The sequence below is a fragment of the Sus scrofa genome, chromosome 4, assembly GCF_054392235.1.
Source record: "Sus scrofa isolate SSC_HxYL_T2T_F1_AM1 chromosome 4, Sscrofa_HxYL_maternal_Yorkshire_Landrace_v2.0, whole genome shotgun sequence".
NCBI classification, from domain to species: domain Eukaryota; kingdom Metazoa; phylum Chordata; class Mammalia; order Artiodactyla; family Suidae; genus Sus; species Sus scrofa.
This window is the reverse complement of record NC_139386.1, coordinates 73,153,128-73,169,826: the sequence shown is the minus strand read 5'-3', so window position 1 is coordinate 73,169,826 and position 16,699 is coordinate 73,153,128. Positions and strand designations below refer to the sequence as shown.

Below are 16,699 nucleotides of genomic sequence, written 5' to 3'. Positions count from 1 at the left end.
ACTCATAACCTAATGACAAATAATTCAATTTAAAATAGGCTAGAGGGAAGAGGGATAAATTAGGACTTTTGGATTAACATATAAACACTACTATATATAAAATAGGTAAATAACAAGGACCTACTAAATAGCACAGAGAACTTTACTCAATATTCTATAATAACCCACATGGGAAAAGAATCTGAAAAATGGATATATATGTGAATGTATAACTGATTCACTTTGCTGTACACCTAAAACGAACACAACATGTATAGAAACTATATTCCAATAAAGTTTTTAATAAAATATAGGCTAAAGACTTGAACAGACAAGTCACAATAGAAGATTGATACATAGCTAAAACACACATCAAAAGATGCTCAACGTTATTAATTATCAGGGGAGTGAAAATTAAAACCACAAGATACCACTATACACTGAAGAATGTCTAAAACGAAAGACTGACAATATCTAGTGTTGGGACATGGAGCAATGAGAGCTCTCTGTAAATGAAACACATGTGCCCCAAAATGACCTGAACATGAATGTTCATAGCCTTACTCATAACACAGGCCTATCTCAGAGATACTGTGTTCAGTTCTAAACCACTGCAATAAAGCAAATGTCACAATAAAGTGGGTCACAATTTTTTTGGTTTCCCAGTGCATATAAAAGTTATGTTTACACTATACTGTGGCCTATTAAGTATGCAATAGCATTATGTCCAAAAAAAGTACATATCTCAAAGTAAAAATACTGCATTGCCCCCAAAATGATAACTATCATCTGTCAACACAGGGTTGCCACAAACCTTCAATTTATGAAAAACACCATATCTGCAAAATGCAATAATATGAGTCAAAGCCAGTAACAGCCAGCATCCAACAACTAATAAATGTCTAAATAAACTGTGGTACCACCATACGATGGAATACTGCTCAGTAATAAAATGAAACAAACTAGTGATACCTGCAACGACATGGATTAAACCCCCAAAACACTGTGCTAACTGGAAAAAAAAAATCAGGAAGAAAGACTATATTTTGTACAATTCCATGTATATGAAGTTCGAGAACAAGTGAATCAAGAGTGGCTGTCTGGGGGACTTCTGGGGGTGACTGAAAGGCACAGCATCCTGTTAGGATGTTAGCTGCATGGCTCTACACATTTGTTGAGACTCATCAAACGGTTTAAATTATACCTCAGTAAAGTTTAATTTCAAAAAGAGGAGCACTTTTGGAGGGATTAAGATGGCAGAATAGAAGGACTGGAGCTCAACTTCTCTCCTAAAAACAACAAAATTCACAACTAAAGACTGAGCACACTTCAACAAAATGGACTGGAAACCTTAAAAAAGATACCCTACTCCAGAAGAAAAAAAGGAGGCCACATCAAGAGGTAGGAGGGGCGATTTCGTGATATAAACAACCCCACACCTCCTGGGTGGGAAGCTTCACAGACTGGAAACTAACTGGTTCACAGAGACTCACCTACAGGAGTGAGAGTTCTGAGCCACACATCAAACTCTCACGTGTGGGGATCTGGCACAGGGAGAAAGAGCCCCAGAGCATCTAGCATTGAAGGCTAGAGGGGCTTCTATGCAAGAGCTCCATGGGACTGGGGGAAACGGAGGCCCCATTCTTAAAAGGCGCACACAGACTTTCACGTGCACCGAGTCCCAGGGCAAAGCAAAGTCTCCAAGGGAATCTGGGTCAAACCTGACCACAGTTCTTGGAGGACATCCTGGGAAAACAGGGGTGAATGTGGCTTGTTGTGAGGGAAGGACATTGAAAGCAAAGCCCTCGGGAATATTCAGCAGCAGTGCCTTTCTCTGGAGGTGGCCATTTTGGGAAAATCTGGCCCCACCCGTCAGCAGCCACTGAGAAGCCCCAGGGCAAACAACAACCCAGGTGGGATCACAGTCCCACCCCTCAGTAAACAGGCTACCTAAAGACCCCTCAGGCACACAGCTGCCTCTAATCCCATCCAGAGACTAAGCCCCACCCACCAGAGGGATTAGAATCGGCTCCTCCTACCAGGGGGCAGGCATCAGCCCCTCCCATCAGGAAGCCTACACCAAGCCCCCATACTGACTTCAGCCACAGGGGGCAGACATCAGAAGAGAGGCTACAACTCTATTACCTGTAAGAAGGTCACCACACCAAAAACCTATAAAAATGAAAAGACAGAGAACTATAACTCAGACAAGGGAGAAAGAAAAAACCCCAGAAAAACAGCTAAGCCATGAGGAGATTCTCAGCCTCCAGGAGAAAGACTTTAGACTGTTGATGCTGAAGAAGATGCAAGACATTGGGAATAAACTGGAGGCAAAGATGGATAACTTACAGGAAACACTGACCAAAGAGATACAAGATATAAAACTTAAACAAGAAGAGATGCAAAATACAATAACGGAAATAAAAAATTCACTAGAAGCAGCTAACAGCAGAATACAGGAGGCAGAAGAACAAATAAGTGAGGTGGAGGACAGGTTAGTGGAAATTACGGATGCAGAACAGAAAAGAGAAAAAAGATTGAAAACAAATGAAGAGAGTATCAGAGAACTCTGGGACAATGTGAAACGCACCAAAATCCGTATTATAGGGGTGCCAGAAGGAGAAGAGAGAGAGAAGGAGACAGAAAAAATATTCCAAGAGATAATAGCCGAAAACTTCCCTAACATGGGGAAGGAATCACTCACTCAAATCCAGGAAGCACGAGTACCATACAAAATAAACCCAAGGAGGAACACCCCAAGACACATACTAATCAAACTGACCAAAATTAAAGACAAAGAGAAAATCTTGAAAGCAACTAGGGAAAAGAAACAAATAATATACAAGGGAACCCCCATAAGGCTATCGGCAGATTTTTCAACAGAAACTCTGCAGGCCAGAAGGAGTGGCATGATATACTCAACGTGATGAAAGGAAAAAACCTCCAACCAAGAATACGCTACCCAGCAAGGCTCTCGTTCAGATTTGAAGGAGAAAGCAAAACCTTCTCAGATAAGCAAAAGCTGAGAGAATTCAGCAACACTAAACCAGCCTTAGAACAAATATCAAAAAGAGGAGCAAAATCTATCCCCTCACCAAGGAAGTTTAATGCAGGTGACAGTGTAAAGTGAAGTTGGGAGTGGTAAGTGCAGAGACTAGAGAATTAATCAAGGCTGTCAACAGTACTGAGAGGTCTGGACTGTGCACAGAGGACAAAAGGAAACCACTGAAAGCTTTTATTTAGGAGAGTGATCATAAATTATATTCTGGGAAAAACACTTGGGTGCTAGTGTGTGAAATGGATGACTACAGAGGAAGACTTCAGGAGATCGGTAAGGACGTTGCTGCCTTAATCCAGAATGGGATGGTGGCCTAGATCAGGGGAGCCATCATGGGAACAGAGAGAAAAGTGACAGGATTCAAGAGTCTGATTTGCTCTGTTTCACAAGAGGGCTCAGTGGAAATGGCCATTCAGTGGTGGCTCATGGTGGGCTAAAGAAGGGATTTCAGTGGTGGCTCATGGTGGGCTAGAGAAGGCATTTGGAGTAATTTCTCAAGGTCATGTGCTGGGTTAAGATTACTCAAGGAGAGAAGAGAAGATGGCTAAAACCCAAATCTTTAGGCTCACAAACAGGAAGGGGGAGTTCCTGTTGTGGCTCAGCAGAAACAAATCAGACTAGCATCCAAGAGTATTCAAGTTTGTTTCCTGGCTTTGTTCAATGGGTTAAGGATCCGGTGTTGCTGTGAGCTGTGGTGTAGGTTGCAGACATGGCTCGGATCCTGTGTTGCTGTGGCTGTGGTGTAGGCCATCAGCTGAGCTTTTGATTCAACCCCTAGCCTGGGAACCTCCATGTGCGGCAAATGAGGCCCCAAAAAGATAAAGAAGGAAGGAAGGAAGGAAGGAAAGAAAGAAAGAACGAACGGATGAAAGAGGAAGAAAGATTATAACAAAAACAAAAACAAAACTAGGAAGGGACTGGGAGGGCAAAAGACCAAAACCTCACAAATGGTAACTATTCAAACTAAACAGCATACCCTCATGCTATTTTTTCTATAAATACAGATAACGTTCCCTCTTATACCTCGGTAATGTTAAAGCCAGTTAGACACAGCTTTAAATATAATACAAAAAGCGAGTTACAAGAAATCTCAATAAAACACTCAACAAATCTCATACAGAATCTCCTCATAAGGCTTATAGCTTCTTCCAGACCTAGGCTAGAGAAGGAACTTTCAGTTCAGCCTCTTCCTCCAATCTGGGCTCCTTTAGTTCCTTTATAAAATGAAAGCAAGATATGGCAGATAACAGTAAAATTTCTTCTGTCCAGTTCTGTAACAGACACCAATTTGGAAGAAGTCAAGAATAAATTGTAGCTAAGACAAAACCTGTGTTCCTATTTCTATTATTATTTTTTAATTTAATGATTTTTATCTTTTTCCATTATAGCTGGTTTACAGTGTCTATTTATTATTATTATTACTTACTCAGTGGCAGTAATGAATCAGTTTAAAAAAAGTCACTGAGATCACTTCCATTTCCAACAGCAGACTAGTTTAGAGAGTGGACTCTACCACTGAAAACAACTGAAAATGCTGGAAAATATAAAAAATATCTAATGAAATGAATCCATGAGCTGGTAGTAAAATAAGGAATACTAAGGCGAAAACTAAGTAAAGGCAGGAAAGCACAAAGGTAAGCAGAGTACTTCAGCTGGCTCTCACTTCAAGGTCAAAGTAAGGGGGTACCTGACCTCTGGGTTTTTCACAACCTCCTGGGTATATCAACCCCAAAAGCCCAAGGCCCAGGGTCTGGCCAAAGTGCAGAGAATCTCCCAGTAACTATTGCTCATGGAATACAATGAGCAATAATAATTACACTCTATATTAATTTAAAAAAATAGCTTGAATCAAATTATACGCAATTTGACAACCATCAACTAGGAGAATATGATACAAATTTATGCAGGCTAGCAAAAAGATTGGTATCTTTCAGATTTGCTACCAGTTTGATGAACTTAATTACAAAGGCAATTAAGACTAATTAACCCTACCTTAAGGAGCTCGAACTAGAACAATGCATAAAAAAGCAATTTGATTTGGTTCAGAAAAAAGAACTACTTTCTCTTAAATTAATACCATTTGTTTACATTTAATAAAATGAAGAGAACATGAAGACTTCTTCACTGAGCATATGTAATTATAATGTTTTGTTTAAAATAGAATAGGCAAAGAATTAAAAGGGCAAAAATAACTTTTTACATTGAAGTTCATGGTACTTCTTGTTCAAAAGAAATGCTTTTATAACTATCACGCCACAAAAAAATTTAAAACTTAATTTATATATATCATCTAACATCAACTAAACTCTCTTACGAAAAAGAACTTTTCTTCATAGAGATGGAAAGTAGAACAGTTTCCCAGGGCCTGGGAAAGAAGGGATTAACAATTACTATCTAACAGGCACACTGTTTCTGTGCAGCCAGATGAGAAAAGCTGGGCAAAGGGAAAGTGGTGATGGTTACACAACACTGTGGATGCACTTGGCACATGGAATTGTACATCTAAAAATGGTTAAAATAAAGTTTATGTTAGGTGTATTTTAGTACAATAAAAAAATAGGAAAAATATTTTCATCCAGTTTTTCTCAAAGACTGGAATTCTCTTAAGTTTGAAATTCATGCCAACAAATATCTTCTTAAAACTGGACTGGGAGGCAACTTTGGGTCATGTGATCATGGGTTCAAATCTGAGTGAGGTCCAGCCTTCCTAACCATGGACTCTTGGTACAAGTCACATTCTATAAGGCTCCTTTTCCTCCAGCTGGACAAAGGGAAAGTACTTGGATATAAACAGACAGATGCATAAAGATAATCCCAGAATGTCACCAAGGTGCTCCTACCCAATTCTCCTACACAATCTAGGCAAAAAGTCATTAACTAAAATTTATAAGCCTTTAAAAATCATTTAATAACCCCTAGCCAGTGCTTTAATTACATATGCAGTCATATCAAAAACAATTCAAACTGTCTGTAAAATGGTTTTCCCCTCTCTATAGAGCAGACATTAGTCAACCTAGCTCCTATTCTAAGTTACAATATGAGACAGTCATGGAATTAAAAAAAAAACAAAAACCTCATTACATTACTATTTTTCTGTTTGTTTGTTTTGCTTTTTAGGGCCACACCTGAGGCATATGGAGGCCCCCAGGCTAGGGTTGAACTGGAGCTGCAGCCACAAGCCTACACCTCAGCCACAGCAGTGCAGGATCTGAGCCATGTCTGCAACCTACACCACAGCTCAGGGCAAGGCCGAATCCTTAACCCACTGAGCAAGGCCAAGGATCGAACCCAAAACCTCTTGGTTCCTAGTCGGATTCATTTCCACTGCGCCACAATGGGAACTCTTACTTTTTTTTAACTCATAGTAAAAGTTTGACTAAAATGCTCCCCTTTTCGAATTTTTGTCAGTTACTACCCAATGATAACAGTCCATTTTCAGTCCGCGGCATCAATAATGGGTAGGCATTTCAGTCAGAAATTCGCCCAAGTTGTTCAGAAACTAAACAACAATATTACTCCTCCAGGAAATCAGACACGGCAGGCTATGGGGGTTGTTTAATATTCCTAAGTGTCAACCCAGATATGGGTTATTCTTCTGATATCTTGCACTGTGTATTTTTATATGTTTTGACAGCTTTAAAAACCTTTCTGACTGAGGAAACGTGCCCCTCCCTGGGCTAGCCAACTCTCAAGGGCAACAAAGGCCCAGCCAGAAGCGTGGCTTTGATTAAACAAGATAACCAACCCAGAGCCAGACATCTATCACACCTCAGCACCTCAAAACGCCTAACCATCCCAGGGTCAGGTACCAGGCAACTAGGACCACCCCTACAGCCCAAAGCTGCCAAAATCATTCATATTAACCAGTCCCAAACTCCACTCTGCCCTGTCTTGCTTTTCTCTGGGAAACCCCAATAAAGGCCACAATAAAGGTCCTGTTGTGGCTCAGCAGCAATGAATCCAACTAGTATCCATGAGGATGCAGGTTTGATCCCTGGCCTTGCTCAGTGGGTTAAACATCTGGCATTGCCATGAGCTCTGGTGTAGGTCACAGATGCGGCTCAGATCCAGCTGTGGCTGTGGCACAGGCCAGAGCTGCAGCTCCAATGTGACCCTTAGCCTGGGAACTTCCATATGCCACAGATGCAGCCCTAAAAAGCAAAAAAAAAAAAAAAAAAAAAAAAAAAAAACCCAAAACAAAACAGGCCACAGCCCTACTCTTCCCTCGGTCCATCTTCCGCCTTCTGACCACCCTGGTGTTCTCCCATCTGCCCTGTGCCTTATACCAGGCCTCCTGTCTCTGGGCCTATGAGGACAATAGACTTCGTTTCTCCATTTCTCTGTGAGCTTCCCCCAACCCCGCACCCCCATCTCCTCTTGCAACTGACCTATCTCATAAAAAAACCACAAAATATATCCATTGATTGAGAAAATACAAAATAATGTGACATTGTGAGTTCAGCAGTTACATTTAAATGAATTTTAATCTCAGCATCTCCTTATAACTAAAAAATATATATATATACACACACACATATATATATATATACATAATTATTTTTAAAGTTTACTATTTCAAATACCTGTGGATTCACAAATCCCTTGCCAAAATCTCAGCTTATCCTGAGACTCTGCCATTATCAATTAGGAACTACTCGTCAGAGGATGGTAAGGGCAGGTGTATGGGTATGCCTGCCTCTCCCCGCCCTTCCCACCCCAAACGCATACTCCCGAAAAAGACAGGCCGCATTCAGTGCACCAACATATCACTTAAAAAATTGCTAAAACTGAAGGAGAAAAGCTGAGATGAGAAAAACTGATATGATAAGAAAACCCTGTATGGTCAAGGTTAAGAGAGGGACACTGCAAAAGGCACAAAATATTTAACCCTCTCTGCAAGTTGCATACCCTACAGCAGGATATTTTTTATTACCAAGAAGATAGAGAAAACCAATTAATATCTGTCTTTTATGGCACAAATTTAACCTTACTATCCCATTTTCAACCTATACATACCCTAATTCCAACCAAATAATTTGCTTGCAATTTTCTAAACAGAGCCTGGACACTGCCACTGCCACACCTGCACCCAACTTATTTCTCCATCTGGAATAATCTCCCTTCCATTTGGGAAAGTCATGGCAGTTTTAACACCTGCAACATGTAAGCTATATAAAGAGAAAAATGAAAATCAGTCATTTTGGCTATCCAAATGGCTTATTTCATGGTTTACTGTGGAAGCTAAAAAAACTAAAATAGGTAATTTGATTACAGCTGAATGACTTATTATATGAACAATTAAGAGCCAATTACATAAAGTACAGGCAATCTACAACTGATGAATAAGATACATTTAAAGAGCTGCTTCTTCTGAATCTTGAATACAAACTGGTACTATACAGATGCTTTGCTAATTTGGGGTAATGTTTCAAGAACAAGGGATTTAAAAATTATGACTTCTGTTCACTGAAAAATTTCTAAAGTGTCGGGCAGAAAATAATTTTCAATTAGACAAGTAAATATTTTATTGAAAGGCAGTTATCACCCTCTCTCTATGTATGAATTTAATTACTGGGAGTTCCCATCATGACTCAGTAGTTAGCGAACCTGACTAACATCCATAAGGACACCAGTTTGATGCTTGGCCTCGCTCAGCAGGTTAAGGATCTGGCATTGCCATCAGCGGTGGTGTAGGCCACAGATTAGGCTCCAATCTGGCATTGCTGTGGCTGTGGTGTAGGCCAGCAGCTACAGTTCCAATCGGACCCCTAGCCTGGGAACCTCCATATGCTGTGGGTGTGGCCCTAAAAGACAAAAAGACCAAAAATAAATAAATAAATAAATAAATGTAGTTACTTATTGTATTATTATTCTTTACAACTTATACAAGTTTTTCTTACGTTACTGTTTGAGTGTAAATTGATATAAACTTTTTGAAGGGTAATTTGGCAATGTTTATCAAAAGGCTTAAACTATACCTAATATTTTAAGTAATATCACTTCTAGGAAATAATCTGAAAGAAATTACCATAATGGACTGATAGATTATTAAAATGAAATGCAGAGTACCTTAGAGTCATTTAAAGTGCTGTTATTAGACATAAATGTTCTTTCTTCAAAAAGATTATAATTTAATTTTTGGATACTTTTTTTTTAAGACCACACTCCTAGCATATGGTAGATCCCCCATCAGGGGGTTGAATCGGAGGTGCAGCTGCGACCTGAGCCACAGTTGTGGCAACACCAGATTCAACATGCACCTCCAGAGCTACCCGAGCCTTTACAGTCAGATTCTTAACCCATGGCACCACAGCAGGAATGCCACTGGATACTTGCAACTGTTCCAAATTTGTAGGAAAAACAATGCACATATTCCATATGTAAATATACAGAGACAAAGTAGATTACTAGTTGCAGGGGCTAGGGGAATGAAAAATGATTGCTGATGGGTAGAATTTCTTTTTTAGGTGATGAAAAGTATTCTGAAATTAGATAGCAGTGAAGGCAATGCAATACTGCACAGCTTTGTGAATATACTAAAAAACCACAATGTCCATTTTAAAAGGATGAATTTTATGGTATGAGTCATTTCTCAAAAAATGCACATATTCAAACATTTAAAATTTTTAACTCTTTGGGGGACTCCTACCGAAATATTATTATATGCTGCCTCGAGAATCATATTTTTACCATCCCCTGGCATCTCTGTATACATAGCTGACTGCTTTATACATGTGTTATTGATTGGCAAAGTCTTGGCTCTGAACTAACTTTCTCTTTTTTCAGCTGCACCTTTGCCTGGTTCCTCACACAACTAGGCTCTACCAAAACAACTATGCTCCATGAACAAAGGCAAACCAAAGCTCAGACCCATCTGTTCAACATGTATTGTAATTAAAAGAAAGCAGGTTTATGAACATGTAAGAACACATTGGGGTTGTATATTATATTGCATATTGTTGTATATTACAATTTTAATGCTTAGTACAACTTTGACTTTATGACAAGATGGACAGAATTTTAGAAACTATTGCTTCTACATTGAAACAAACGTTTCCAATTTTTTTCCTTCAAACTTCTGGATCATTTAACATATTCTGAAACTGCAAGGGAAACTTTAAATGAAAATTTTTTACAGCTTTCTTGAGATACAGTTCGCAAATTATATAATTTCCCCATTTTAATACACAATACAATGGTTTTTACTATAGTCACAGCTATGTGCAGCCATCACCACTGTGGGGTTTTGTTTTGTTTTTCTTTTCTAGGGTTTCACCCGCAGCATATGGAGGTTCCCATGCTAGGGGTCGAATTGGAGCTGCAGCTACCTGCCTACACCAGAGCCACAGCAACGCAGGATCCGAGCCGCATCTGTGACCTACACCACAGCTCACGGCAACACTGGATCCTTAACCCACTGAGCAAGGTCAGGGATTGAACCCACAACCTCATGGTTCCTAGTCGGATTCGATAACCACTGAGCCACGAAGGGAACCCCACCACTGTTAATTCAATAATATTTTCATCACCCCAAAGGAAATCCCATACCTGTAAGCAGTTAGTTCTCATTTTCTCTCCCCCCACCTAAACCATCTACCTTCTTCTATCCTTGTGGAAATACATTTTCTGGATATTTTATATATATGGAGTCATAACCAATGTGATCTCTTGCATCTGGCTTGTTTTACTTAGCATGTTTTCAAGGTTCATTCAAGTTACAGCATGTATCAGAAATTCATTCCTTTTTATTTGCGTCTGGCTTGTTTTACTTAGCATGTTTTCAAGGTTCATTCAAGTTACAGCATGTATCAGAAATTCATTCCTTTTTATTAGTGAATAATATTCCATTAAGATACTTCCTGTGTACCTATTTATCGGCTGATGACTATTTAGGCTGTTTCTACCTTTTGGCAATTTAATAATACTGTTATAAACATTTATGCATAAATATTTGCGTGGCCCTATGTTTTCCTTTTTTTTTTTTCCTTTTCTTTTTTTTTTTCTTAAATGTCTGCTTGTGCAGCATATGGAAGTTCCCAGGCTAGGGACTGAATCACAGCTGCAACTGCTGACCTATGCCACAGCCATAGCATCACGGATCCAAGCCACATCTGCGACCTACGCCGTGGCTTGTGGTAACACTGGATCCTTAAACCACTGATTGAGGCCAGGGATAGAACCCACATCCTCACGGACACCATATTGGGTTCTTAACTCACTGAACTACAACAAGAACTCCCAGTTTTCCTTTTTCTTAGGTATACACTTAGAAGTGGAATTGCTGGGTCATGTGGAGTGTTTTGAGGAACTGCCAAACTGTTCTCCAAAGTGGCTTCACCATTTCACATTCCTATCAGCAGTGTACAAGAGTTCTGATCTCTCCATGTCCTTGCTAAGACTTCTGATTGTCTTGATTTAAAAAATTTTTATTTAATTATTTTTTGGTCACACCCATGGCATACAAAAGTTCCCAGGCCAAGGACTGAACCCAAGTCAGAGCAAGGACCCAAGCCACAGTAGTAACAATGCCAGATCCTTAACCACTAGGATACCAGAGAACTAGATTTTTTTTTTTTAATTCTAGTCATCTCTCATTGTGGTTTTGATTTGCATTTCCCTAATGGGAAAGATGTTGGAGCATCTTTTCATGTGTTTACTAGCCATCCTGTATCTTTTCTGGAAAAATGACTATTCTGAGCCTTGAGCCATTTTTTAATTGGGTTCTTCTGCATTATTGAGTTGTATGAGTTCCTTGCATATTCTAGATATGACTCCCTTATTGATACATGATTTGCAATTATTTTCTCCTATTATGTGGGCTGTCTTTTCAGTTTCTTGACAGTATACTTTAAAGTATAAAAATTTCTAACTTTGAGGAAATCCAATGCATCTGTTTCTTTTGTTGGTCATGCTTTTGATATCATATCAAATAATCCTTTTCAAATCCTTGTCATAAAGATTTAGCCAAACCCAATGTCATAAAGATTTAGCCTGTGTTTTCTTCTAAGAGTTTTATAGTTTCAGTTCCTAAAATTAGGTATTCAATCCATTTTAACTTAGAAGGATCAACTTTGTCCTTTTGCATGTGGCTATCCAGCTGTTCTTCCATAATTAATTGAAAAGGTACTTTCTCCTCACTGAACAGTCTTGGCTCTTGATCACAGCACATGGGTTTACTTCTTGACTCTCAATTCATTCCACTGATCCATATGTCTATTAAGTAAGTACATAAAATAAGCACTAAAAGTCTAAGTACCAGTTCCATACTGTCTTGATTACTGTGGCTTTGTAGTAAGTTTTGAAATTAGGAAGTATGAACGCTCCTATTTTGTTCTCTCGTTTTAATAGATTTTTCTTTGCTACTCTGGGTCCTTTGCAATTCCATACAAATTTTCAAATCAGCTAGTCAATGTCTACAGAAAAATAAGTTGAGATTCTGGGATTGTGCTGAAATTAGACATCAATTTGAGGACTGCTGCCACCTTATCAATATTATTTCTTTTGATCCATGAACATAGGCCATTTTTCTATTTACTTGGTCCTTCAATTTCTTCCCATGTTTTGTGGTTTTCAAAGAAAAATTCTGCTCTTATGTTAAATTTAGTCCTAAGTATTTAATTCTTTTTAAAAATTGAAGTATGGTTGGCCTATAATATTATTTTAGGAGTAAGGCTGCAGCAGGCGGCATGGAGAGCACGGCATCGGAGATCACTGCCTTCATGGTCTCCATCTCGGGCAGGGTGCTGGTGTCCTCCACACTGTCCACCGACTACTGGAAGGTGTCTACCATCGACGGCATGGTTATCACCACCACTACCTACGTGGCCAACCTGTGGAAGATGTGCGTTACCAACACCATGGGTGTCTCCAACTATAAGGACTTCCCCTCCATGCTGGCACTGGACAGTTATATCCAGGCATGTAAAGGACATATGATTGTCACTGTCAGCCTGGGCTTTGTTTCCATATCTGCCCTGTTTGGAATGAAATGTACCAAGGTTGGAGGCTCAGATAAAGCCAAAGCTAAAACTGCTTGTTTGGCTGGGATTGTATTCATACTGTCAGGGCTTTGCTTGATGTCCGGGTATTCCCTGTATGCAAACGATATCACAACGGAATTCTTTGATCTCCTCCACATGGAGCAGAAGTATGGATTAGGAGCTGCTCTGTTTATTGGACGGTCAGGAGCCTCACTCTGAATAATTGGTGATGGTGTATTTTGCTTTTCAATATCTGACAACAACAAAAACCCAGTACGATGGGGCCACATCTGTCATGTCTTCTCGGACAAAGTATCACGGAAAAGGAGATCTTAAAACCACAAACCAGAGTTCCCGTCGTGGCTCAGTGGTAAACGAATCCGACTAGGAACCATGAGGTTGCGGGTTCGATCCCTGGCCTTGCTCCGTGGGTTAAGGATCCAGTGTTGCCGTGAGCTGTGGTGTAGGTTGCAGATGCAGCTCAGATCCTGCATTGCTGTGGCTCTGACATAGGCTGGCGGCTATGGCTCCGATTAGATCCCTAGTCTGGGAACTTCCATATGCCTCGAGAGCAGCCCAAGAAATGGCAAAAAAACAAAAAACAAAACCACAAACCCTTCAAAACAGTGTGATAAAAATGCTTACGTCTAAAAAGGGCTCTGCTTCAAGCTGTCTTAAGCTTGTTATAAACGTGAACTGTTCACAGAATGATCCCCTCAAGGCCTTCCTATAATTAACACTCAAAACTATTTTTCAAATGCAAATTTGAAGAATTTGTTGATTGTATGGATGTAAGTGTTCTTACATAGTTACATACTAATCACTTTCTATAAAAACATACACAGACTATTTACAGGAAAAAAAAATATTATCTTAGTTTCAAGTGCACAACACAGTAATTTGATTTTTATACATTACACATCAAAGTTATTAAAATACTACTATATTTCCCGTGCTGTATATTACCATCCCTATGACTTATTATTTGTATCTCTTACTCCCCATTCCTCTGACTCATTTGTTCTCCGTCTCTGTTTTACATTTTCTTGTTTCATTTTTTAGATTCCCACACATAAGTGAAAACATACCATGTCTATCTTTCTCCAACTTATTTCACTTAGCATAATACCCTCTAGGTCCATCCATGCTGTCACAAATGGCAAGATTTCAGTCCTTTTTAAGGGCTGAGTAATATTTCTCTGTGTGTAAATAAACATATATATAAAAACACATCTTCATTCATCTGTTGATGGACACTTAGGTGGCTTCTATATCTTGGCTATTGTAAATAATGCTGCATGAATATTTCTGCGCAAATATCTTTTCAAAAAAATTTTTTTGTTGTTTCTTTGGACAAATACCTACAGGCAGAATTGCTGGATCCTATGGTAGCTCTATTTTTAACTTTCTGAGGAACCCCTATAGTTCCACAGTGGCTGCACCAACTTACACTTCCACCAACAGTGCATAAAGATTTCCTTTTCTCCACATCCTCACCAACACTTGTTATTTCTTCTCTTTCTGATGAAAGCCATTCTGACAGGTGTGAAGCGATTATTTCACTGTGGTTTTGATTTGCATTTCCCAGATGATGAGTGCTGTGGCACATCTTTTCATGTGCTTGTTGGCCATCTGTATATCTTCTTTGGAAAAAAGCCTATTTGGGCCCTCTTCTCATTTTTTTTAACAAGACTGTATTTTAAAAAGTACCTAGGAATAAATTTATCCAAGGGGGTGAAAGACCTGTGCTTTAAAAACTATAAACACACTGATGAAACTAAGTGAAGACAACACAAATAAATGGAAAGATACATCATGCTCAGGGATTAGTAGAATTAATATTGTTAAAATGTCCATACTATTCAAAACAATATACAGATTGAATGTAATCCCTATAAAAATACTAATGACATTTTTCTCAGAACTAGAACAAATAATCCTAAAATGATTATGGAACCTCAAAAGACCCCAAATAGCCAAAGTAGTCTTGAGAGATAAGAAAAAAGATGGAAGTACCATGATCCCTGACTTCAAACCATACTACAAGGTTACAGTAATCAAAACAGTATGGTATTGACACAAAAACACACACAAATGAATAGAAGAGAGAGACCAAAAATAAAACCATGCACATGCAGTCAATTAATTTACAATAAAGGAGGCAAGAATATACAATGGGGGAAAAGATAGCATCTTCAATAAATGGTATTGGGGAAACTGGACAACTACACATGAAAAGAATAAAACTGGACCATTTTCTTACACCATATACAGAAACAAACTCGAAACAGATTAAAGACTTAAATGTAAGACCTGAAACAATAAAATTTCTACAAGAAAACATAGACAAGTATGTGATTTGACACTGGTCTCAGCAATATTTTTTTGGATCTGTGTCCTCAGCAAAGGCAACAAAAGCAAAAATAAACAAATGAGACCATACTAAACAAAGCTTTTGCACAGGAAAGGTAACCATCAACAAAACAAAAAGGCAACCTACTAAACGGTAGAAGATATCTGCAAATGACATGCCTGATAAGAGGCAAATATCGAAAACATACAAAGAAATCATACAACAACATCAAAATAAAAAGTATTTTATTCTTTTTTATGCTATTGGAAATGGAATTGTTTTAATTTCATCTTTAGCAGCTCACTTCAAGTTTACAGAAATAACTGATTTCTCTATATTGATCTTGCATCTTGCAACCTTGCTGAACTAATTTATTGTTCTAATAATGCCTTCAAAGATCCCTTAGTATTTTCTAAATAGACAATCATGTCATCTGTGAATAGAGTTTTTCTTCTTCCTTTTGGATCTAGATGCCTTTTCTTTTTCTTGCCTAACTGACCTGGCCAGAACCTGCAGCACAAGGTTGAAAAGAAGTAGCACAAGTGGACATCCTTGTCTCGTTCCAGATGGGGAAAGTTTTGCCATCAAGTAAGATGTTAGCTGTGGATTTTCATAAATACCCTTTATCAGGTTGAGGAAGTTCACTTCTATTCCTAACTTTCTTGGTCTTTCTGTAATGAAAGGATGTTAAATTTTGCTAAGTGCCTTTTTTTCATGTATTGATGAAATAGTGGTTTTTACTATTCTATTGACATTACACTAATTGATTTTTGGATATTAAGGCACCCTACATTCCTGAGATAATCCCACTTGGTCAGGGTATATCATTCTCTTTATATGTTCTAACATTCATTTTGTTAGTATTTTGTTTATGATTTCTGTGTCCATATTCATAAGACACATTGGTCTTTAGTCTCCTTGTGATGTCTTTGTGAAGTTTTGGCATCAATGTGATACTGGTCTCACACAATGAATTGAGAAGAAAAGTGTTAATATTTACAATTTTTCTAGGTGAATGAAAAATTTTTACCAATCAAAACAGAAAAATTACTGAAGCTGATAATAAAATTAGAAGTGCCATCCACAGCCCTGTGTAGATGACACTGTTATTTATATAATCAACAGCCACCCCTCTTTCTCTCTTTCCTAAAGCAAAATTTTCTTCAGGTGTGTGGGAAGCCATGTGCTTCAGGGGGGTGTGGGCAGCCTCAGACCTGAAGAGGGGGCCCTGACTGGTCCAAACTAGTCATAACAGATCCACCTCTCTTGCCAGAGTCAGAAACGGCCATGTGAGACAGTCAAGTGTGACACCAAGTCTGCAGCGGGGAG

At 38.8% G+C, this 16,699-nt stretch overlaps 1 protein-coding gene and 1 pseudogene across 6 annotated transcripts in view; one reads left to right on the top strand and one right to left on the bottom strand.

Moving 5' to 3' along the window:
* PDE7A (phosphodiesterase 7A) overlaps window positions 1-16,699 on the bottom strand; it is a 117,005-nt gene that overhangs the window by 68,231 nt on the left and 32,075 nt on the right. The gene's annotated exons all lie outside the window — the stretch shown is intronic.
* LOC146403861 (claudin-10 pseudogene) overlaps window positions 7,509-16,699 on the top strand; it is a 40,479-nt pseudogene continuing 31,288 nt past the window's right edge. Inside the window, exon 1 of the transcript XR_014844629.1 lies at window positions 7,509-13,329. The product of XR_014844629.1 is annotated as a claudin-10 pseudogene (transcript). The remainder of the gene's footprint in view (window positions 13,330-16,699) is intronic.